Source organism: Tupaia chinensis, unplaced genomic scaffold (genome assembly GCF_000334495.1).
Source record: "Tupaia chinensis unplaced genomic scaffold, TupChi_1.0 Scaffold140874_1, whole genome shotgun sequence".
Classification (NCBI taxonomy): domain Eukaryota; kingdom Metazoa; phylum Chordata; class Mammalia; order Scandentia; family Tupaiidae; genus Tupaia; species Tupaia belangeri.
The window spans coordinates 1,585,464-1,594,077 of record NW_006200742.1 but is presented as its reverse complement, the minus strand read 5'-3'; positions in this window follow the sequence as shown (position 1 = coordinate 1,594,077).

Genomic DNA, 8,614 nt, shown 5'->3' with positions numbered 1-8,614 from the left:
ACATAGCCATTATGCTAACTGCTGGTTCCCGCAAGTATCTTTTTGAGAATTTTTGCATCTATATTCATTAGAGATACAGGTCTGTAGTTTTCCTTTCTTGTTGTATCCTTATCCTTTTTGGGAATGAGGGTGATAGAGGGTTCCTAGAATGAATTTCGAAGGATTCCTTCCTTTTGGATCTCCAGAAACTATGTGAGTAGAATGGGAGTTACCTCTTTTTTTAAAAGTTTTGGAAAATGCAGCAGTGAAGCCACTGAGATCTGGACTTTTCTTTGTTGGGAGGTTATTTATTACTGATTCAATCTCATTACTTGTTATAGGTCTACTCAGGCTTTCTATGTTCTCATGAGTCAATCTTGGTAGATTATATGTATCCAGGAATTTGTCCACCTCATCCAGGTTTTCTTCTTTGTTGGTATATAGTTGTTCATAGTATCCTCTAATGATGTTTTGTATTTCTATTATGTCTGTTGTAATGTTGCCTGATTTATTGTGAATTTGATTTATCTGGTTTCTTTCTCTCTTCTTAATTAGTCTAGCTAATGGTGTGTCAATTTTGTTTATATTTAAAGAACCAGCTTTTGCTATCATTTATTTTCTGTATAGTTTGCTTATTTCCTATTTCACGTATTTCTGCTCGAATCTTTATTATTTCTTTTTTCCTGTCATTTTTTTCATATTTTTCTGTTGTTTTTCAATTCCCGGAGGCATGATGTTAGGTTCTCCTTTTGCCACCTTTTCATCTTTTTCTTGTGCACATTCATTGTTATGAACTTCCCTCTTATGATTTCTTTACAGTGTCCCATAAATTATAGAAACTTGTGTACTCATTATCAGTCATGATGAAGTCATTCAGAAGTAGGTTAGTGTCCATGTATTAGTGTACTTTTTTTTCCCCTGAGATTAATATCAAGTTTAAGTCCATCTTGGTTGGAGAAATTGCTGGGTATAGTTTATATGCCTTTGAATCTGTAAAGATTGGTTTCATGCCCTATAATGTGGTCAGTCTTCGAGAAAGTTCCATGTGGTACTTTGGTGAATTAGCCCTTTTACTACAGTATAATGCCCTTTGTTATCTTTTACGATTTTTGTCTTAAAGCCTATTTTGTCCAAAACCAGTATAGTGATTCCAGCTCTTTTTTGGTTTCTATTTGCATGAAATACCTTTTTTCAGTCCTTCACTTTTAGTCTATGTATGTCTTTATCCATAAGATGGATTTCTTGTAGGCAGTAGGTGGAGTGTTTCTGATTTTTAATCTGTTCAGCCAGTCTGTGTCTCTTGATCGAATAATTTAATCCATTAACATTCAACATTATTATTGATATTTCCAGACTTGTTCCTACCATTAAGATGGCCATATTCTTGGTTGTTTTTTATTCTTATTGCTGTCTGTCTCCCTTTAGTTTTCTGGATATAGTACTCCTTTCAGAATTTCTTGAAGCGCTGGTGTGGAATTGGTAAATTCTTTCAGGTTTTGCTTATCTGAGAACGTTTTTATTTTCTTTTCCCATAAAGGATTGTATTAAATATGTAGATTAATTTGGGTAGAATTGACATTTTAATTATATTAATTCTTCCAATCCAAGAACATGGCATGTCTTTCTCCTTTAATGTCATTTTCAATTTCTTTTTTTAGTTTTTCATAGTTGTCCTTGTAGAGGTCTTTGATTTCTTTGGTTAAGTTTATTCCTAGGTACATTATACTTATCATGGGTATTGTAAATGAGATTGTTTTCTTTAATTCTAAGTCTGGTTGTTGTCATATAGAAATGCGGTCGAGTTTTGTATGTTGATTTTGTACCCTACCACTTCACTGTGTTCTTTTATCACTTCCAGGAGTTTTTTCTTTTTATTTTTTCTTTTTTCCAGATTCTTTGGGGGTTTCTATGCACATAATCATGTAATTTGTAAATAGAGATAATTTCACTTCTTTCCCAATTCAAATGTCTTTTATTTTATTCTCTTATCTGATTACATTGGCAAGGATTTCCAGTACTATATTGAAGAATAGTAGAGAAAGTGGAACTGTCTTCTTCCAGTTTTTAGTGGGAAAGTTTTCAGGTTTTCTCCATTCATTATAATATTCACTATGGATTTGTCATTAATGGCTTTTATTGTGTTAAGGAATGTCCCTTTTAAGTCAGTTTTACTGAGAGTCTTAATCAGAAATTAATGCTGTATTACATCAATTGCTTTTCCTGCATTGATTGATATGGTCACGTTGTTTTAATCTTTCTGTTAATTAAGTGTATGACATTTATGGCTTTATATATGTTGAACTACCTATGTCATCCCTTGAGTAAAGTCTACCTGGTCATGGTGTATAATATATTTTATGTGTTCATGGATACGATTAGCTAGTATCTTGTTGAGAATTTTTGCATCTATATTCATGAGAGATATTGATAGATGCCAAATACAGTTTGGGAAGAGGGTGGGAGAAGGAGGAGAGTGTGAGGAAAGACTTTAAGGAGAATAATAGAGAGGCAAGACACTTATGGGACACAGAAATGGATTATTATCTGTTGATGATAACATGTATAGTATCCTCAACTGGACTCATGTGAAGTGTATTCATATTGGTGAAGTTCACTTTATAATTTAGTGCTGTACAGTGATTTAATGTATAAAAGAAATTATAATAAAATAAAATATAATAAAAACTGAATTTGGGAGGGTTCCTTGCTTGGGAACCTTTAGAATAGTTTGAGTAGAATGTGGGTTAGCTCTTCTTTAAAAGTTTTGAACAATTCAGATGTAAAGCTATTAGGGCCTGGCTTTTCTTTGTTGGGAGGTTATTTTTTGCTGATTCAACCTTATTGCTTGATGTGGGCTTATTCAGACTGTCTTCCTAATTCGGTGATTATATGTGTCCATATCATCCAGGTTTTCTTGTTTTTTGGCATACAATCACTGAGAGTATTCTCTAATGATCTTTTGTATTTTTGTTCTATCTATTTTAATATTGCCTGTTTCATTGTGAATTTGCTTTATCTGATTCCTTCCTCTCTTCTGCTTAACTAGTCTAGCTATGGTGTGTTAAATTTGTTTTTCTAACATTTTCACTTTTTTATTACCACAGGGGACATGTATTCTCCAGAGTCAGACACAGAGAGAGAGAGACAGTGAGAGAAAAAGTGAGAAATCACTCCCTAGAGGGGATGGCCATGCTGCAATCTCATCTTCTGAGATTTTGGACACACACACACACACACACACACACACACACACACACACACAGGATTTTCAAGGTATAAGGTCTGAGACTAGAACCATGGTCAGACATGTGGGACTCGAGTGCCTTAACTACCATCCAACCTGTATTTCACATTTTTTTTTAAGAGTAATTTTTGCCATAGGGCATTGTGTGCTCACTAGAGAGACAAAGAGAGACAGAGAGACAGAAAGTGAGAAATAACCCCCTGGGTGATGGCTGCAACATAATCCCTTTTCCTCCATTTTTCTCTTGAGACTTTGGGCATACATGCACATATACCTGGTGTGAGTTTTAAGCTGTCGAGTCTGGGACTTGAACTATGGTGGCTTACATGGGAGTCTAACAATGAAGCCATTAGGCCATCTGCTGATCCCTGTATTTCACCTCTTATTATTATTATTATTATTATTATTATTTTTGGAGAGGTTTTCGCTATAGGGCACATGAGCTCGCCAGACAGAGAGAGACATAGAGATAGAAAGCGAGAAATCACCCCCCAGAGGGGATGGTCACGCTGCAATCCCTTCTCCTCCATTCTCCTCTCGGGATCTTGGGCATGCACGCACATGCACCTGGCGTGAGTTTTAAGACACCAGGTCCGGGACACGAACCGCGGTCGACTACGTGGGAGTCCAGCGACATAGTCATTATGCTAACTGCTGGTTCCCACCTTTTATTATTTTCTTTAATAATTGTTTTATTGAACTTTATTTTATTTGTTTATTTATTTTAATTCGACCAGAGATGGGGAGAGAGAGAGAGAGAGAAGAGAGAGAGAGAGAGAGAGAGAGAGAGAGAGAGAGAGAGAGAGAGAGAAAACGTGAGAAAGCAAGCCACCAGGTCTGGGTTTCAAACCATGTTTGGCCATGTGTGAGTCCAGCATCCTTGACCACCATACCGGCCCCTGTATTTCATTTTTTAAAAAAATGTTCTCTACATCCCTTTTCATAGTTTTCAGCTCTGTGCCAACATTTGCAAACTTGACTTTTAATAGGTTGTTGTTTATTATTTGGATTAGTTTTCCCTATGATTACTTGTCCCTACATGTTTTTAGTTTTCTGAGCTTGCATGCTAGACATTGTACTTTGAAAAGTTAATTGCTGAAATAATTTAATTCTGAGCATTATGTTGCCTTCCTCCAAAGAGGATTTTTATTTGCTTTTGTCAGATTCATAGGGGCACTAGCAATCAGAGTTGACCTTAATTAAATTCAGGACTGAATGCTTCTGCATCACCCAGAAAGACTCCATTCCAGGGCAGTCTTTGCCCAGTACAATATATGATAAAGAGACTTTTCTTTGGCATGGCCTGGTGGTGTAGTCAGTAGCATAGTGAACTGCAGTGCTAGAAGCCATATGCTGACCAATTCAAATCCCTAGTCCAGCTGGCTTGGAACATGCTGGTCATGTTTGTGTATGTCCAAGATTCTAATGAGTTGGAGGATTATGAGAAGGGTATTGTGGCATGATGACACTTTGTTGAGGTACTTTTCTCTCTCTCTCTTTCATGTGTATTCATGTGTTCTCTATCATGAATTAAAAAAAAAAGTTGAGAGAGATAAAGAGACCTTTATTCTGACAGAATCTGACAAGTTTCCACACTATTAGAGTTCAGACAAGTTGAGTGAGGATAATTACAAATTTGAAAAACAGTTTTCGTTGAAGAACACTGAAGAAAAAAGAAAAATGATTCATGGCCCAGCTGCAGTGGCTCAGACAGTAGGGTGCCACTGTGCAATGTTGGAGCCATGTGGAACAGCCATGTTCCAATCCCAGGGTGCCCTGAACGTGCCAGGCATGGCTGCAGGAACATTTATGATCCAGGTTGGCTGGAAGACTGAAGGGAGAGTTTCAGCTTGGCAGTACTCAAAGAGGCTTGTCTTCTCTCTCATTCATAAATGAAGTAGATAAAATTAAAAAGAAAATAATTTATGATACTTGTTAAAAAGTCTGGTTGTAGGGCCGGCAGGTGGAATAGTGGTTAAGTCACGGGACTTCCACATGGCCAACCACGATTCAAGTCTCAGACCTGACTGCTTGAGATTCATGCCAGGGTGCATGTGCATGTGTGCCAGAATCGAAGAAGGAGAATGGAGGGGAAGGGATTGCAGCATGGCCGTCCCCCTAGAGGGTGATTTCTCACTTTCTCTCTCACTGTATCTCTCTGGCAAATGTATAAGCCTTGTAGAAAAACCTTAAAAAAAGAAAAAAGTCTGGTTACAACAATATGCTCAGACTTTTTTTAAGGATTACCGTAATAATATAAGGAAATAAGGAAAAGCAGGAATTTGCAGACGAGGAGTAGAGTGGAGGTGGAGAGGTTGATGAATGGGAAATTACTGAGAATGTCAGAGTGAAGGGTCTGATGGCTTAATCAACCTAACAGAGTCTTTGCTGAAGAAAGGTCAAGAGTGATCAGATATCAACTGAGGGACCGTAGCTCGGCCCAGTCTGATATGGAGGATGAACAAGTACCGAGGGTATGAGATTCTAACTAAATTAGCTTCATAGAATTTTTGCTAAAAGTGGGTGCTTGGAGGACAAAACCAAGATGGGGCAGAATTGGTCTCGGAGAAGCATGACTGAAGTTTGGCTAACAAGGAAATCTTTGTCATAGAGAATGAAAAACATTGGAGTTCTTCTTTTTATTTTGAAAGAATTATTTTAACTTTATTTATTTTAATTTGATGAGAGAGGAACAGAGCAAGATACAAGAAAAGTGAGAAAGCAAACTGTCAGGTCTGGGCCTCAACTGCAGTCAGCCACATGAGTCCAGTGCCCTTAACCTCCATGCCACCTGCCGACCTCAGTATTGGAGTTATTTATTTATTTATTTTTTGAGAGGTTTTCGCTATAGTGCGCGTGCACTCACCAGACAGACAGAGAGAGACATAGAGACAGAAAGCGAGAAATCACCCCCCAGGAGGGATGGTCACGCCGCAATCCCTTCTCCTCCATTCTCCTCTCGGGATCTTGGGCATGCATGTACATGTGCCTGGCGTGAGTTCTAAGCCACTGGGTCCAGGACACGAACCACGGTCGACTACGTGGGAATCCAGCGACATAGCCATTATGCTAACTGCTGGTTCCCAGTATTGGAGTTATTAATAGGGTTATTTTTTCTCAAGAAGAAAAGGTGTTGATTGCATTATGACCAGTATATAAAAGGTAGGGCCAGCAAGTGGCATGGTGGTTCAGGGCATTGAATTTGCACATGGCTTACCATGGTTTGAGTCCCAGACCTGGTGGCTTGTTTTTTTCACTTTCTCTCTCTCTCTCTCTCTCTCTCTCTCTCTCTTGCACGCATGCATATATGCGCTGTCCCTCTCTGGCGAAAATTAAAAATAAATAAATGAGTAAATAAATAAATTTAAATAAAATTTATTTATAATTCTTTAAAAATTATATATATATATATATATATACATATACACACATATATGTATGTATATATGTGTATGTGTGTATATTTTTTACTATTCCATTCCTCATATTTACTCAACAAAAAATCAGAAATGTCCCAAGGGGAAAAATAGTAGATGTAATGACTGAACAATTAAATCACTTAGTGTTAGTACAAGGAAATTATTCAGATTTTTCTTTGTTCATTTACCACTCCCAAAAGCTCTTTTTGGTCTATTACTGTTATACCCTTTGCATTGTTAGTTGAGGCAGAAACATCATTAGTTTATTAGACAATTCTCATGAAGTATTGTAGTTTCTAATCATCAGTTTGGAGTTGATAGCATTGAGACAGAAATTATAATAATACCTTTTACATTTGTACAGTGCTTTCATTCATTTCAAAGAGTTTTTCTATTCATTATCCCTCACAATATGGTATTTTTAAGAAGCATGATGCTAGTAGAGTGGTTTGATTAATTTCTATCATACAATTGTTGAAACTGAATCCCAGAGAACTTATTACTTAACTTTCAACCACTAATGAAGAGTAAAAACAGCGATTTCTAGCCTTACTTTCAATACACTTTAACATGGATAAAATGTTATCATGTGTAGGTATTCTAGAATTTAAATACTAAGCATTTAATGAATACAAAGCTACAGCTAAGCTATGCAGCTCCCCACCTACCTCCCCAGTTTGCTTTGATTTTCTTCATATTTTATCTGAGTGTAGTAAATACCCTTTCTTATCCAGCCATTAATGTGATTTTCTATTTGCTTGTCTTCTCTCAATCTAGGCATAGTAATTTTTATATCTTTCTTCCATCTTTGTTATTGCCAAACTTCTTGAAGATATATTCTTGAAATGCTTTTTTCCTTTCGTCTTTCCTCAGGCATTTATTCAACTCTATTTGCCCAATGGAAATAACCAGCACTTACTTCCACAAAAGACTTCTTATCTGGTTTTCTATTCCACAAGTCTGAAAGCTGTGTAATTAAGCAAATTTTTCCCTTCCATCTTTAGAAAAACTCTGCATAGATAATTATGTCTCCTTTTGAATATTTAGATGTATTGCATTTCTGTTCTTAAAGTTAATATCTCCCAAATATTTAATTACTAAGTGCATGTACAATGTGGATAGAACATTTAGCATGCTGTTTGGCCCACAGTAAGTACCCAGTAAATGATCATTGTTATTACCATTCTTCTTCTTTTTTAAAATTTAATTTAATTTTAATTTGTTTTATACATTCAGTCTACCAATAGCAGGGATAAATATTAAGTTTCCAAATGCAAGATTGGATATTTCTTTCCTGGCTTACTGGTAGGGTGGCATTATGGGGAAAGGAAGCATTGTAAAGTCAGCCTACAGGTGCTTCTCTGGCTCAGGTTTGGCTACATAGTTAGGGTCAGGGAGAGTCTGTCAGAACGATGTTTGCAACCAAGTGTGTATCAGGAAAAATGTGTCATCAGTGTCTAAAAAGTAATTTGGACACAGCTGTGACAATATAAGAGGCATTACATTTCTAGTGGAATTAATTTCTGTAATGACATCTTCTTTTTTTTTTGGAGAGGTTTTTGCTATAGGGTGCATGCACTTGCCAGAAAGACAGAGAGACAAAGAGACAGAAAGCAAGAAATCACTCCCCAGGGGGGAATGGCCACGCTTCAATCCCTTCTCTTCCATTCTCCTCTTGTGATTTTCGGCACGTACGCACACACGCCTGGTGTGAGTTTAAGCCACTGGGTCTGGGACTTGAACCATGATTGACTACATGGAAGTCCAGTGACATAGTCATTACACCAACTGCTGGTCACTGTAATGACATCTTAAACCAGGGATTTCAACATATTTATTTCTGAATCATTTTGTGAATGCTTGGAGGATATGGTACAGAGATAGAGGTTTCTCGATGTGGCCTTTCAAATGTGTCTTCTCTCTTAAATACTTGAAAAATGATTTCAAAAGGTAAATTAATTGACAGAAGTGT